The sequence below is a fragment of the Acartia tonsa genome, chromosome 4, assembly GCF_053477335.1.
Source record: "Acartia tonsa isolate MP-2025a chromosome 4, ASM5347733v1, whole genome shotgun sequence".
NCBI classification, from domain to species: domain Eukaryota; kingdom Metazoa; phylum Arthropoda; class Copepoda; order Calanoida; family Acartiidae; genus Acartia; species Acartia tonsa.
This window is the reverse complement of record NC_137263.1, coordinates 24,663,789-24,664,012: the sequence shown is the minus strand read 5'-3', so window position 1 is coordinate 24,664,012 and position 224 is coordinate 24,663,789.

Below are 224 nucleotides of genomic sequence, written 5' to 3'. Positions count from 1 at the left end.
CCATCTGAAAAGAAAAGATTGATTACAAAAAATCCACAATTCTGTAAGAAAAATCAGGGAAAATGGATAAATGCACTATAAGAAATATCCGCTAGCCTTATAAATGAAATTTTAGACAAAATTCATGGTTTCTAACGCCCTAAAACAAACCGGCTAGTTGTATGTACCTTTTAAAAAAAATTTTAGGAAATGCAAAACATTTGCGTAAAGTTGTTTTCTTATGG